The sequence below is a fragment of the Pavona decussata genome, unplaced genomic scaffold (genome assembly GCF_977016875.1).
Source record: "Pavona decussata unplaced genomic scaffold, jaPavDecu1.1 SCAFFOLD_321, whole genome shotgun sequence".
Taxonomy (NCBI): Eukaryota; Metazoa; Cnidaria; class Anthozoa; order Scleractinia; family Agariciidae; genus Pavona; species Pavona decussata.
The window spans coordinates 422469-437500 of record NW_028145711.1 but is presented as its reverse complement, the minus strand read 5'-3'; the positions used below and the strand labels follow the sequence as shown (position 1 = coordinate 437500).

Genomic DNA, 15032 nt, shown 5'->3' with positions numbered 1-15032 from the left:
GATTAACTTGCTCACTCTTTTTTATAACCCTGCAATCCTCTTGCTCAGCCTTATTTCACCAAAGTGTTCATACTAAATAAGAATATAATCTCTACAAGTGCATTGATCTCGGACTAACAGTTAATATATGTTATTGTAACACAAGATTTAGCTTAGATTTAGTTTAGCATTAAGGACAAGGCGAAGAGCAACAACAACATCTTGGGCGTTGGTTCTTCCTAGCCATTGTTTTACAAACAATAGAGCCCAAAAACGTAAACAATAAAAATAACCATAGAAGGAGTGAAAATGGCTTCTATTGTGAACCCAAAATCCTAAACTAATGCTATGACTGCTTATGAATTATTGAAAGGTTGAAAGAGTTGTTGTAGAGGAATTTGAACAAGTTTTGAATATCAGGGCCAAAAGTGATCATGACTATTGTCAGGAGTAAGTCATACCCCATGGTGCCATGTGTGGAGTCAATGCAAATACCCTTGGATGCAAACTTCTGGGCCATATTTTTTTGGAATGGTGTTTGGATGATGATCATGAAATCCTCCTTTAGAAGATCTGAGTCATCACCAGGATCTTCACCTTGCAATTTGTAAAGGACAACCGGATTGTTGGGACTTGCTCTCCATTCTTCTATCGATGTGCGTACACTTCCTTGGTTATTGGCACTTCTTTGGACATCTTCCAAACCAAAAGCTTGGGTAATATTAGACGGGTCTTTTTTGTGTGTCAAGTAGGGGTGTTTAAACTCTTAACTGGCAATCCCCTCTTCTCTGATGTTGCCTAAGATCCTGTCTTGGTGCACCCCTGGCTGTAACAACTCTACTACTTCCTGCTTCTTATTCAGTGTTAGCCTTGTATGTTGAAGTATGTTTAATGAGTAAGGCATGCATCAGCCCCAACTTTCCCTCCATCACACTTTGTTGCTTTTAAGGTTACAGTACATTTGTTCTGAATCTTGCAGGTTCCTGTGTGATATATAACATAGGCATGCAGTTTTCACTCGAGTAAAAGTTGTGCAAGATGATCCACAATGACAGGTTTGTTATTGTTGCTGTGGATATGAACATTGCCCCCAAATTTATTTCATTGTCTGTCTGTACCTCAAAATTTATTAAAACAAGAAGAAAGGAAGAACACCCATTGAAAAGTGAAGTCTGCAGTTTTGTTTTATTTGCAAGAAAGTGTTGTGAATGTTTGGGTTTCAGCATATGTCACAGACTACAATGTTGATTTTGTCATACCCTGTGATTTGGTGCACCTTCTCCCTGTTCTTTTGGGCTTGTAAATGCCACCCTGGGGTCGATTCAATAAAGAAATTAGATTTGTAGTTTTTACACGTGTAATTTACACTTGTAAAGTCCGACTTGTAAATACAAGGATTCAATAAAAGAATTTTCCACACTGGAATCTACACGTGTATCCCTAGTCAGAATACAAGTGTAAATTACAATTGTAGCCTTACAATTGTAAACTCCGTTTGAATACATGTGTATTTTTTCGAATGTAAAATTTAAATATCTCTTCTGTCCCTTCAATATATATGCGGTTCTCCTTCCTTCGTTCTCAGTTATATGTTCTTGAGACCATTGTTGAGTATGTTATCCAAGAAACAAAAGTTACTTTTAGCCCAGCTTGTGAGGGACCACAAAATGATAGTTTTAGCGCCATTTTCGTCGACAGTGACGAAGACGGCAACGCGTCAGTGAAGTGAAAGTTTTTACCGCTGAAACTGGCAATGGCAGGGGCGGCTCACCAAAAATGCTACCCAAGCAGGCAGTCTTAAAAACAAAAGGCAAAGAAAAATCAGACGTGAGGCTCTGCCATCAGTTAGAAAGGCCAAGGGGATATCATCAACTGCACATAACAAGGCAGCAGATCTAGAAGACGACATACTGCGCCTTAGAAAAAGAAAACTCCAACTGGAAAATATCGAGCTGAGATTGGAGATAAAAAGGCTCAGAAAAGATCTTGACAATTAAATAATTTTATTAAACAGCGCCCATGGCATTTAACAAGACGATATCAGTAATCGTTTGGACAGTTGCTGAACTTATTACATTTATATTATAATACTTTGAATATTGAGTGGAAAAACTGTAAATTGCAACCTGTGAAAGGTTTTTGCACTTATCTTTAAAATAAGACCATTGTTACCAATTAACTAGCATAATTGTGACCTACAGTTTCTTTTTCTTTTCCTAGTAAGGTAGATGTGCACTTTTTGCACAATACATGTAATGAATATCGACACTGAGTAACAAATGACATATCAATTTGGCCCTTCCAAAAAATATGGCGTATTTTGTCGTGGACTGTTCTCTTTTGATGATATTGAAACAGTTTAAGTTTTGAAGTGTCATTGGTATTATTTTTCGCACTCATAGGAAGTGCTGCAGCAACTGCTGTTGTCTGTCCTCTTGTTCCTTTGTTGTCGATATCTAGCTCATCGACGTCAATGTCGAGATCTGCATCGTCAAGTGGATCATCACCGTTATCACTAAACAGAATGCAGAGGTTGTGCAGTATAACAGCACATGCACTTGATAAGCTTGGCAGCTCTTTTCATGTTTCTCACTATCGTTCCCTTCTGTAGAGCATAGAACCTTTTCTTAAGAACGCCATAGAACGCGATGAATGATATTCTACACTGTTGATGTGGAGATACCACGACAAGAGTGCATTACGTGATAGAAGGAATTTTTACAAGGATGTGGAGAAAGTTGCTGTCTTGCCGTTAGTGCTTGGTTACATCTCGTTCTGTTCCAAACGCGGGACTATTAATTCCAAAACATGGCCGAAGGCGTCGACAGGGAGACGAAACTTCTCTCGAAATTCCCTTGGATTTTTGGACCTCAAACAGCCGTCTTTCCTCAAACTTCCTAGGTCGACGGAGTATCTGACGTCTCAGGAGCTCGTCGAGTTCCTTTTCTCTCGAAGACGACATGTTTTTACACTACAATTTGTTTTTCTGAAGTCTTACTCAGTGTGTTTACAAGTGACATGCGACTTGTATTTTGCACTTGTGATTTACAAGTTGGACTCTTGTAAAAATACAAGTCGGACTCTTGTAAAAGTTTTATTAAATTGGATTCTTACCACATTTTACACGTGTAGCGCTACACCTGTGATTACAAGTCAGACATTTGTAACCTGGACTTGTACCGATTTTTATTAAACTCGTCTCCGGCTGCGCTTGTAAATACAATGCTCCGACTTGTAGATTACAAGTGTAAAAGTTTTATTGAATTGACCCCTGGTTACACCGGTAGTATTGGGTGTTTCCCTTATAACCCGTGGTTTCGATAAAGGAACACTTTTAATCTTCCTCCAGCTTTTGCTTCCATTCCTCAATTTCTAAGAACAGTGAAACAAAGAGACGATTGAAATTGAAAGGCATCTGATACAATTGACTAATAGTGTATAAGTAGATGGAGTAAAGATTAACTCATTACAGGAACAGCAGAGGAACAAGTGCTGTGAAGGATGCCCTAGTAACCCCTGCCCTCCCCATTTGCCTGAAAACCCCTTCCTGTAAATAGACCATTGGACAAATACAAATGCTTAGTTACTTTTGGAATTTCAAAGAACAAGAATCTAAGGTGCAGCTAGTTCCTTGTTTAAGGAATCTTTTGTCCAAATGCAATCTGTAAATTAACTGAAGTACCAGGAAAAACTGACCCATTCTTTGGAAGCTTTGCTTGCCACCTTTTTAATTTTTGAATTTCTGTCGTAGGATTTCATATGAAGTAAACAGTGTAAATGTGGTTATAGTTTGATGTTGCGTCTAACCTGCATTGTCCAGATACACTGTCTTAGTTGCAAACTATCGGCTATGCATCTCAGGCATTTATTAACAGATCTAATATTTTGTGACACTGGAATGCGACAGTTCTGGCATCGACAAGGTCCATCGAGTTTTATTCTTTTGTTTGGGTGACACTGCCCTAAATGCCTTTTTAAAGAGGAATTATGTGAAAAGACAGAGTGGCAATAATTGCATTTGTATCTTTTATTCTTTACAGGAGCATTCATTGGCCGTGGTCTCTTCCTCACCAATGACCTGGTCAGTGTTTTGGACAGGACAGGCTGGTGTCTGGTGAGAACTGGCCTGATCAACTTTGACTTTGACTTAAATGGTTGGTGGTTTCTTAAAACTGGCCCAATCAGTGCTGGCTTTGTCCGCAGTAGCTAATGGTTGCTAAACAGTGGCCTGATCAGCCATGGCGTTGTCGGGAGCAGCTGCTGGTTCCTCAGAACTTGCCTGATCAACAGTTGGTGATTGTTCAGAACTGGCTTGGTTGGTTGCAGTTGAACTAGGTTCATCAGCATGGATTAGAAGTGGTCTGATCAGCTGTGACTAAAGTGGATACCAGTTGGTTAGAAGTGACATGATTTGCTGTGGTATGTGGGCGACCTACTGGAATTGTGCTAGCTGGTGCATCAACGTGGCTGTGTGGGACAACATATGCCTCATTGATATTGTTGTCAGTAAACCAGGGTGCAACCACCCTGGAAAGGTAGCCATTGTATTTAGAGGGTGTGGTACTTGTTTCAACCCAAATCTTTTTTTCATTATTGTCTTGTGTTGATGGAACGAAAATCTTACAGCTGCCACAAGTTTTCCTTATTGACAAAGTCCCGAAAATTACATCCCTCCTTACTAACTGTAATTTTGACCCCTATTAAACAGTCACCTAAACTAAGCAGTCGCTTAGCCATTCCCGAGGGTGACCGCTTAACACAGGCTTGACTGTATCCTGTTTCAACACGTCAAAAAAATGTTATTGAGTAGTCTACTTCACTACAATGCTTGTGACAGTCTTCATGTTGTCCGCCTTATCCCACACAAATGGATTTCTTGTATTTGCTTGCTTTGTTTGCAAAAATTTTGAGTAGATTCTGTTAGAACACAAAAAGTAAGCCGCGGCTACACAAGTAATTGATCTTTTCTTTTCATGTTCTTTCTTTGTTTCTTTTTTATTTTGTATGAGTATCACACAAATGGAGGATTTAATAGTCAATCAGTGAATCCGTTATGTAACGTGGTCTGTACACTTAGCTCAATTGCAGCTGTAGAAGCAACAGCTGTAAGTTAGTTTGCTGATATGCTATGAACAACAAATTATAATTTCAAACATTAAAAATTATTTAAAACTACACGAGTCTTGCTCCATAAACTTACATTGTACCATGTTGGAAAACTGAATGATAGTAGCAAACAATAGAAAAATTTCAAACGAATTTACAAATTGTGGTACATGAAATTATTAAAATTAATCTCAAATACGGTCATAGCCCCAAGAGATGTGGAGTTTTTACATTGTTAAATGTTTTGTAGGTTTTGATCCTCCTTGATTCGTTAGGTGGTAAGTTCTACAATTTGGATGCCACAAATCTCCATGACGTTATACCATAAGTGGTCAAATCCAGAATTTTGCTATGGGAAATACCTTACCTCTGCCAAGTCATGCAAGCTGACTCGTCCAAAATTGATGTTTAAGATCTTAAAGGTATAGTTCACCAATCATTGTTGGCGGAGAGTTATTTTTTTGCTAAGTCTTTGTATGGTGTGGACTTATCCCTAAAAACAAACCACAGTGCTAATTTATTTGCTTCAGTAGACATTGAAAGTGAAAAGTTAAAATCACTAAATGGACTTTTCATTTTGACTTTTCACTTTCGATAAATAGTCTGACTTTCTGACTTAGATTAAGTATTTTTCCACTCAGACTTTTGACTTTGTAATTCGCAAAATCAACTTTTGATTTTGACTTTTCACTTTCAATGGCCACTGTCGGCCACCATAATTTAGTCCAATTTATTAGCTGATTTTTTTTTTATAACAATTTTTGTCTCACATGACTCAGTTTTACAGTACTGAACACTACTTACACTACGTACAATACTTATAATACCTACATTGTTGACCACACTTATTAACTATACATACAATATCTACACTACATACAAAACTAATGCCATGACTTCTTATGAATAATTACAAGTTACATCATACAACATACAAGTTACGGGCAACCCTGTCTGACTCCCTGATGTAGGTTGAAATAGTTGTTGTAGAATATTTTGAACCAGTCTTGAATTTCCGGGCCAAAGTTGAAAAGTCGAAGCACTTCTTAGAGGTACTTCCACTTGATGGGGTCAAAGGGTTTTTTAAGGTCCAAGTAAATTTCAATAGCTTTTTGATCGAGCTTGTCTGTATAATATATTGATATTTCAAAAACTATTTATAGGAGAGTAGAAAGTTATACATCATTTTAATCAGCAATGATGAGGCTTTACAGGAAAAACAATTTTGTCTCCAAAGGAGCTCACAATGATTCATAAAAGTTATAATTGTCATAAATCAGCATAATTTATGCAAAAAGTTCACAAAATACATACAATATAATATGACCAGGAGGTCTGGTTGCAAAGAAAAGGTAAAAAAGAAAATTTTTTTTCATTTCAGATCAGTTTATTGTTTTTCCATAAAAGAAAGTGTACAAATGCAAATTATTATGTTTTAGACACTAATGGTGAGGAAGCCCAAGGGGTGTAAGGAATGGGCTTCTTCAGTCACAGTAAGTAATTGGAACAAAGTTTAGACATAGGACCAAAATCAATGGCAGAGCTACAGTAGATCTTAAAATATCACGAAACTAACCAGAAAATATATCATCACAGGTGTTTTACTGAATAACCGAAGAAAACTAGTGTTAAAAAAATCATCGTTAACACCAGTAAAAAAAAAACAAAAAAAGAATAAGAAATGTCATTGAAAGGTTCTACTAGATTAGTAACTGTAGGTCACAAGATTGCACCAAGGTACATCCAAACCCGTAAGGTACAAGTCGGTAGACATGTACACAATTCCTGTGAAGTCAGGATTTTTTCATTGAATGTGGTTTTTCATCAGGAGGTAATAGGTATTGGAAAAGTCCCTACTGTATCGTCCTTTCCGGTAACTCTCCTGTTTACTTGTTTCACGACTAGGTTGAACAGAGCTCTCCTGTATATATCAACAAACGAACTTCCACATCCGTAGCAATTTTTAACAGCAGGCTTAAGGACTACCACCTCATATTTGTGTGGCAACATACCTGAATGCCACGTTGCAAATGTACCATCAGCATGCTGTGGAACTACTGAGGTTGTTTGATGCTGCAAAGCAAATCCCTGATGCAGTGCTCCTAAGGGCAAAATCGAGCTTCCTCTAGGCATAGACTGAGTGAGATAGCCTACAAGACTGTTGCATGACGAGTGAATGAAATCGCTCTGTTGCATGATTCCTCCTATCTGATGCAAGGCGACCAGTCCTGGCAGTAGTGGGCCGTAAGGAGAACTTGAGAAGCTGATACTTGGGAAAGATGGTGTAGTAGCTGAAGTGGAGTGAAGGAAACTGCCAATTGGTGCATTGTATGCAGCAGAGAGCCATCCACTACTTGAAGGTGTGGCCTGTAAGAAGCTGCCACATGGTGCTTTCGCAGTTGAGATATTTGACATGGGAATTTGCGATGAGGAAGGGTTACTACGATACTCTTGAGTGGAAAGTATAGCAACATTGGTCTGCGACGATTGCTTTTTTGGTTTCCCTTTTTGTTTTTTTGCCTCTTTCGTTGATTTTCTCGAGGAAAGTGAGATGATCCCTGGTCTATAAAGTGCCCAAACTCCTCTTCAGGGAACATTTCGTGGTCTAAACGCTTAGCTTTACTTTCCTCGCAGGCATGTATATTTTTTCACTGATCAGCAAAACACAGGCCTTTTTCACCTGGTGCAGCACCCGATTGGTAGTCCTACACTAGAACAAAGATTGGACGACGCAAAAGGGAACATAAATTGAGTGTATTAAATAAACTAAGTTACATTCACAGTATTGCATTGTCGAAAGAATGCATAATTGTTACGATTGTTGCAAAATGTATTTGTTTCTCGTGAAATAAGTTTCATTTGCACTGTATTGTATACCAAAGTACTGAAAATCAATGAACTATTAATTACTAACCTGGAAAATTGAACATTTTAATCGAGCCCAATAACTCGAAACCCCGATAACTCGAACAGTTTTTCGATTTCCTTCAGAGTTCGAGTTACCGGGGTTCTACTGTAATATTTTTCTCATACTCTAATATTTCTATAGGTATTTTATGACAGTAAAATGTATAACATTGCAATCTTTGTTCTGTCAGCTAAGAAACTAATGTCTTGCAAATGAGGAATTCAATAGTAATTATGACTAAATGCGCAAATTGTGCTGAAATAACTTTTAAAACGTGACTTAATTGCTACTGATAGTAGCTGAAGTGAAAGGGACTAGTTATCTTATACAATTCCCTAATGTCAAAACATGTTCACAACACCATTCATCTATCTTCTGTTATAAATAACTTACCATCACCTCTGCTGGCTAGACCTGCCGCTTCTTCTACATGTAAGACTGATAGCAAAAGAAAGATTCATTTATTTAGGTCATGTATTGTATCATTCAATCACATGGACATAACTCATTCTCAATAAAGCCTGACTGGTACAGGGCACATGTTATATTGCAGTGTAATGCATGGACTTGAACTACCCAATAATAATTACAGTGGACGTTTCTTTTTCACAATTTCTTTTTTAAATGCATGAGAAAAGTGGAAAACACTCGCCAATGTACAATGGTTTTAAATTTCTAACTACTTCATTAATGTATGGCTTTGACCAAAAAATTTTCAATATTTAAAAACCCGAGAAGCGTCATCTTAATTTCATACAAGGTAAATTATACAGAAGTTTAGTTGAGGTTACTCTATTCTTATTCCTTTAAATTACAAAGTTTCTAAATAAAATGTTAGTAATAGACAACCAATGATCCTTGTTGTATTATTTTATAAATATAACTTACGCTCCATGTTTTCATTTCTCTCAGCATCTATAGAGACAGGGAAATCTAATTAAGTTTGTATCAGTCTCAGATGCTACAAGCAATTACAGTTCCACCTCATTCAGTATGGAAACAAATGACACTCTTATTTTTTATATCCCGATGCATAGTTTGCTGTGCCAACTACATTTTAGTAAAACATTAACTTTTTCTTAGTCTCTTCGTCATTCAGTTCTTCCTCTTTATTGCTTTCATAGGAGTGCGCAATCCTTTGCCGTTTTGTGTACTGTCACCTGAGAGATAACAATGGTGTTATACCTTAAAGGAATGGTCAAAAAGGAATTATAACTATAATGGCAACCACCATTCCCCCTTTTAGCCTAACCAAAACACAAATGCCCATATGCCCCTCAGCTCAGTCCCTTCTCATAAGTCACTTACATTGTTGGACCTCTCATACAGGCATGCTCGTTATACAATGTACACCCACTCAAAAATTAACAATAGCAAAAGTATAATGTTGACTATGATGTCCCATAATTAGCTACCAGGTATCAGAGATAGTAACTGCCCTCTCCCAGCTGCCAAGCTGTAAGGAATCCTTACTTTTCATTTCATTCTTGTCCAAATGGCAAATCTCATCAAGAATCGATTTCATGAATGGATGGGCAACTTTGATGATTAGTGCTGTGCATTTTAATAGCCGCCATTATCCACTCAATGAGGTCCTATAATCAGTTTTCTTAAAATGCTCTGGGCAAACAGCAGTATTTGTTTTATCTATACAAAAATAAAAAGAAAGGCAGCTAGAGTTTAAGTACCTGAAGTTTACTTGATCAAGTTGACTTTTGCTGAACTAGGGAATAAAAAATGTAGCAACAGATCACAGCCACATATATCCTGTTGGTTTTGTAACTATCCACTCTGCTCTTCTTTTTGAATTAATAGGAAAAGCATGGAAGGAAATTATGACAACTCTGACAGCTCTTTTATGAATAATCCCATTGATACCAAATGTCTGTCAGTGAACATTAGAGGCTTAAACAAATCACTAAAGTGTCGTACCGTCTTCAGGTGCCGACATCTTCAAAAGTGTTCTTTTGCTTTCTTACAAGAAACCCATAGCTCAAAAGAATGCGCAAACGTTTGGCAAGCGGAATGGGGCGGCGAGGTGTTTTTTTAGCCACGGCAGAAATCATAGTAAGGGTACCATGATTGTTATCAATCCTAAAATAAAATGCAAAGTTGAGAAGAAAATCTGTGACAAAATGGGAGGTATATTATATTAGATATAGCGCTCGCGGACACTCGAATTGTACTTGTCAACATCTACGCTCCAAACGACATAAATCAACAAGTCTCCTTTTTCAAAGAGCTTCAAGAACAACTCCAAGAATTTTCTGAAGAAACAATTATAATAGGTGGCGATTTTAATTGCACATTATCAGAAAAAGACAAAAAGGGGAGGTAATCCAAGCAACCGAAAACATAAGGTAGTCAAAGAAATTAACAAACTATGCAATCTGTACCACCTAAACGACATTTGGCGTTCTCTTAACCCAGATACAGAGGAATTTACTTGGAGAAACAAATCATTTAATATTCAATGCCGCCTTGACTTTTTCCTAATTTCTAAGAAACTGAATGATTTAACCGACACGTGTAAAATCGTAAACGCACCCGAGACAGATCATTCGGCAATACTGATATACTTAAAATCCGTTGAAATGAAGCATAAAAAAGGTCCTGGGTTCTGGAAGTTTAACCAATCGCTTCTTAAAGATGAAACCTATGTCTCCAGTTTGCGTGGAGAAAATCCCAACTTTAGACAAAAATATAATGAGGTTGAGGACTTAACCCCCAAATGGGATTTAATTTGGATGGATATAAATAAAGAAAAGAAAATCTACAGAAATTCACTTCCAAAATCAAATCAGTGAACTTTACAAAAAAGCGGAAAAACAACCAAATAACAAGGAAATTATTAATGATATCCATCACGTTAGATCCCGCTCCACAATGCACGAAGCTTACGTATGGGGCGTGCATTATAATTGTACGTATGCACAGAGCACACATCAGATTTTTTGCCTGTGAAAAATCTGAGAAATTCAGAGGCAGAATGCGTTGTCACTCCAGCGATTGGCAAAGAACAGTCTCTTGTACTGATGTTTCCAGACTTTTAATTAACTTCAACTTGTCTCCCAACACCTTAAAACTTAATCTTGACTTTGAGTTAACTTCTTGAACTTGCTTACATGAAGAAAAACTAAAACAGTGTGACTTTTTACTTGATTATGCTGTCGCGTGCCCTGTCGTGATAGGCAAGAGCGCCAATATTAAATTATGTGTTATCTCGTGTGAGGAGAAACTTGATGTTGAGCACAAACCTACCAGAACCATCGCTATTTTGATGAATTCGCTCTCACTTCACTTGAATCGCCATTGTTTTCGCTTTCTGACACTTCTGGTAAGTCTTCCTCGCTTTCATCATCAAAATCACTGACTTCTTCATCATTTACAACTCTCTCCAGAACCTCTTCCAAAGTAAAATACCGCGCCACCGTCTTTAAATCGTGAGCATTATTCAGACAAGAAAATATCGAAATAAAACCGTGCCTTGCGAACAGGAATTCGCCAGGAACTGACTCGATAAGAGGCATGACATTTCAACGTATCCAATAATAAGATTTTTACTTCAATCCCAGAATGCCAGTCGAAATAAGCCCACATTTTGAAGACCACGTGTTAAATCGTACAAATTTGTACGATTGGGTCTTAAAGGGTTAAACGGGCACCTAAACTAAGCAGTCGCTTAGCCATTCCCAAGGGTGACCGCTTACCAGGTCACCAGAAAGTTGAGTTTCAGTGATAGAAACTACCACTTAAAACGTTTGTTGGAGTTTCTCTCGAAAAGAAGCTCTAACTTCCTTTAAGTCATACAAATTGCTGATATTAAATGTGCCCGCACAATCAAAAAGTTGGGTGCCATGACTATAACCAAAATTTTGTGTGGCGTGGTTTCCTGCAGTATTGACAGCCATCGGTCAAGGGAAATTTGACTGTTTGTATACTAAGTCACGTGCAACTTTGAACCTGTACTCTCTCTGAGTTAAGCAAACTTGGGTGCTTATCTTTAACTGAAAACAAAGAATTCATTATCACATTAATAATTTGTCAGAAAGAGTATTTAGCTGATTTGAGTAAATTTTGGAAATCTTACAAGAATGAAAGGTTACAGTTACTGTCTGTCTTAGTCTCCTCCTCATTCAGTTCTTCCTCTTTATCACTTCCATAGGAGTGCGCAATCCTTTGCCGTTTTGTGTATTGTCACCTGAGAGATAACAATGGTTTACAGGGAATTATAACTATAATGGCAACCACCATTCCGCCTTTTAGCCTTACCAAAACGCAGTTCAGCTAAGTGCCCCTCAGCTGCTTCGGAAGTCCCTTCTCATAAATCACTGCTACTTACATTGTTGGACCCCTCATACAGGCATGCTCATAATACAAAGTACACACACTCAAAAATTAACAATAACAAAAGTATAACGTTGACTATGATGTCCCATAATTACCCACCAGGTATCAGAGGAAGTACCTGCCCTCTCCCAGCTGCCAAGCTGTGAGGAATCCTTACTTTTTATTTTATTCTTGTCCAAATGGCAGATCTCATCAAGAATCGATGCCACGAATGGATGGGCAATTTTGATGATTAGTGCTGTACATTTCAATAGCCGCCATTATCCACTCAATGAGGTCCTATAATCAGTTTTCTCAAAAGGCTCTGAGCAAACAGCAGTATTTGTTTTATCTATACGAAAATGAAAAGAAAGGTAGCTAGAGTTAATGTACAAAGCCTGAAGTTTACTTGATCAAGTTGACTTTTGCTGAACTAGGGAATAAAAAATGAAGCAACAGATCACAGCCGCATATATTCTGCTGGTTTTGTAACTATCCACTCTGCTCTTCTTTTTGAATTAATAGGAAAAGCATGGAAGGAAAGAGACGGTATCTGGTCACCTCGCCACCGCGAAACCATGTTGCCACCAGCCAACTCGCCATCAAGCGAAGTCTTCTCTGATAAGTCAAGGAGAAATAGCTGTTCTGGGACTATAACTTCATCGATTCGCTTGTCTGTATGCATATTATGACCTTTACGGAAGCGATGTCTAGGGAACTTACTGACGGCATTTTCGAAACTCGCTGTGTTGTGCTTGTAATCTCGAGAGCAAGAAACTGTAAGCTTAGTGTGAGAAATCGAAAACTAGCTAGCTGGAGCTGAAGCTTTCGTAAAGCATGTAACTAATAAACCATAGCTTTCTCTAATTTAACTTTACTGACCGCTTGCTTAATTGCTTTTGTGTAAGCAGCCCAGCGGAGCCAATCGACCGCTCGGTAATCGTACTCCAATCGTTCGATTGATTTGGATTGCATTCGGCAATCGAACATATTCGAACTGACCCCAGACGTTTAGACACTCGAACACAATCGAACACTTCGGTACTTGAACAGAATCGAACTGTAGACCGAAAGAGCTTGGTAGTTCATTCCAATTTGGTTTCAAACAGTGCGTTGCGGGTCAAATAAGCTGTGTACAGTTTCGATTATATTTGAATGCCGAACCAATCGCAAAACAATTGAATGTATTAAGTCTCTCAACGTATAAAGTGTTTGGCTATAAGACGAAAAAGGACTTTGAAAAAAACCACAATTAACACACTAATTTGTATTGGTCATCACTTTTGAAGAATTTGGTGGCCCCCCGCAGGGCCCGGTGGCTCCTAAAGGAGCCGTTTTTAGGTTCAGCATCTGGCAGAAGGGCCGTTGATGAAGTTGCACAGCTTTAGAAGGGGGCTGGCTGAAATCTCGTCAGCGTTGTAGTCCTCCCAGTACTTGAAAATCTTGGACTGCAACAGGGGGTACTTCTTCCCCTGGATGGGGGACAGCTTGCCGTCAGACACCAGCTGTATCTGGATACATACGAGCCTACAATGGAGGACAGATGTCCTTGGGACAGTTGCTGGATTCCTTTCAAATTTGCGTGTTTTACTCTCCCCGTCATTATTATGACCCTTTACCTACAGCTCCACCTCCCCCCCTTCCCCCAGGCAATGTTGAAAAGATCTTAGCGACCATCGACACTTTTTTTGCTTGTGTAACGTCTGTTCAACCCACCCAGTTCAACATTGTTTGGGGGGGAGGGGGGAATTACTGCGAAGTTTGCCGCTATTGCGTTTACTGTCCCAGCACTTTTAGCCCGCATTTTCTGAAAATCACTCCTCGCACAAAAGTAGCCCAAGCATTGTGAGGAGTGAAGAAAAGTTCATTATAACCTCGGAATGGAACTTCGCAAGGTAGTATGATATATTTGGTGCAATGATACAGGACATTTTCACTAAGTTTAAGCACGTGCGGGCGGACTCAACATAGGCAGTTTGTGAGTGTGACGTAATCATGTTGTGTTCGAAAATGATTGTCGTTAAAGAAAACGCTTGATATAGTTATAGCTCGTATCTTGCTAACTTTTCCGGTGGAACGCCTGCAAGTATAATGGTGTATACACAGGAAATAGTCCCTGAGAAGAAGACTTTAGCGTGGTATCTACGAACATACGGCCGATACAAATATAACAATAGATTACGTGACACCGAGTCGTGATCTACAAATGTTCAATTTACAATGCTCCCGTTCAGTTCTCGGCTACTTAAGTGGAAATTTCTCGGCTATGAAAACTGAGTCATCATCAGGCTGTGTCTAAACGGTAATGAACGTTTGTTCTTAATGCACTGTGGTTGTTGCTGCGTAAATAGTAAAGCCACCAAGCTATTTGCAACAGTTCTCGCCCTGAACAGCGAAGGAAATGTAATTAAATCTGATCCTTTCAAACATCCCTTTGAGGCGAGAATTGTTGAAGAAATAGTGTAGTGATGTAAACCTCTCAACTAAAACATGCCCTTTACAATGAAAATATGACAAACACAACTGAAAGGCATATTTTGTGGCCGTGTGTACAACCAAAGCATCTACAAATTAGTTTGTGAGGGTGAGAACTGTAGGTGAGAACGGTAACACTTATTGAAACGTAAACGACCATTGAAAGTCAGGCATCATGCCAATTACATGGCATGTACATCAATTGCTGTGATCTCTAACGGCGTTTTCTAAAATA

At 38.5% G+C, this 15032-nt stretch overlaps 1 long non-coding RNA gene across 2 annotated transcripts; it reads left to right on the top strand.

The window, feature by feature from the left end:
* Positions 1-788: 788 nt before the first annotated feature.
* On the top strand, positions 789-13362 carry LOC146453902 (uncharacterized). Of its 2 annotated transcripts, XR_014859385.1 has the most exons (3): positions 789-1034; positions 4020-4514; positions 12848-13362. It is a non-coding gene; the product is annotated as an uncharacterized LOC146453902 (long non-coding RNA). The 2 variants fall into 2 exon arrangements; XR_014859384.1 differs by lacking the exon at positions 12848-13362 and having other exon boundaries at positions 4020-4859.
* Positions 13363-15032: the final 1670 nt, after the last annotated feature.